Raw genomic sequence first — 837 nt, forward strand, 5'->3', positions numbered from 1 at the left:
CATTACCTTTGACAAAGGAAGAGCTCTTGTTCAGAGTCTCCTTTGGAAGAAAAGGAGGACAGAAGATGGAAGATAAGGTTGCTGATCCCTGAAACTACCTGGAATATTAATGCAAATTTACCTAACGGACAGAAAGTAAAGGAGCATTCCTGTTCTGGATAGCAGCTTCTGTAAGGTTTGGGATGAGAATTGTCTGAGCATCAGTGCTGTAGCCAGAGTAAGCAAAGTCTCCCGGTTCCCGTTCTTGGGAGCAACAACTAGGGCTGAAGCACTGTTCGGTGAATCGGGTCCTCCAACTAGGCACTGGGAAGACACTCCCTTGAACCTCAGAAGTTATGCCTAGGCGAGAGGCATCAGGCACACAGTAAAATACTAAGTTGAACCTATCGATGGATGTAACGAAGCTAGACCCTGCCAGAAGGGCAGCAATGCTGGCTGGAGCTAGTCCTCAGTTAAGGTGGCTGGCAAGAGAGCTTTTTTGAAAGGTTACTGAACTAAGTAAATACAGCAGCTGTTGTCTTTACCTTTGCAGCCTTGTAAATAAATATGCCATCTTCTATTTTGCTCTTGACAGAATATGTAAATGCTTCATTCATCCTTACACCTGCTCTGGCAATATCCACATCTTGAGAGGAACAGTAAATCTGTGAAGCCGGGGTGCTTGTAACAAGGATTTCAGCAATTGTTTGAAGCAAAGGCATCCCCTTTACACTGCTCCAGCATGCAGTTTGGGGAGTGGGAAAACTAGGAAGCAGGCTGAGGAGTGAGGCGCGTACATCCCCCCGGCCCTGCCACAATCCCCCTTCCTCCAAACCCCCTCTTTTCACGCCGGCAGCG

This window comes from Pygoscelis adeliae, unplaced genomic scaffold (genome assembly GCF_000699105.1).
Source record: "Pygoscelis adeliae isolate BGI_AS28 unplaced genomic scaffold, ASM69910v1 Scaffold67, whole genome shotgun sequence".
Lineage (NCBI taxonomy): Eukaryota > Metazoa > Chordata > Aves > Sphenisciformes > Spheniscidae > Pygoscelis > Pygoscelis adeliae.